A 451-nucleotide genomic window follows, 5' to 3' on the forward strand; every position below is an offset into this window, starting at 1 on the left:
CCAAAAATAAGACTAATAACTTGTTGCGGGAAGTCTACGGCGGGAATTAAGAAACCACACTGAATAATAAGGGTTTAAGACTGGCCATGAGTGTTGTTAGTTAGAGAATGCCATCAGAGAAAGTCTTGTTTTGAAAAGACACTTGTTTTGCAATTAGTCTGCTACTTTTATTATAGCCATTGGCTGAATAGCAATGTGCTCTACACCTGATTGATGATTGAATCAGATTTCACTCAGAGCAACCTATTATTGGCCGAGAGACCACGTGACTTCTCAAGGAGGCTCTTACCATGGCAGAAAACACAACGTATGTGCCAGCTCTCTGGAACTGACAGACATGTTGCCTGGCAACAGGAACTTGAGGGGTCACGATATCACATGACTGTGCTTATTGCATGTACTGTATATATATATATATATATATATATATATATGGAGAGAGGTACTTATG

This window comes from Sinocyclocheilus anshuiensis, unplaced genomic scaffold (assembly GCF_001515605.1).
Source record: "Sinocyclocheilus anshuiensis isolate Anshui unplaced genomic scaffold, SAMN03320099.WGS_v1.1 scaffold438, whole genome shotgun sequence".
In the NCBI taxonomy this organism is placed as follows: Eukaryota; Metazoa; Chordata; class Actinopteri; order Cypriniformes; family Cyprinidae; genus Sinocyclocheilus; species Sinocyclocheilus anshuiensis.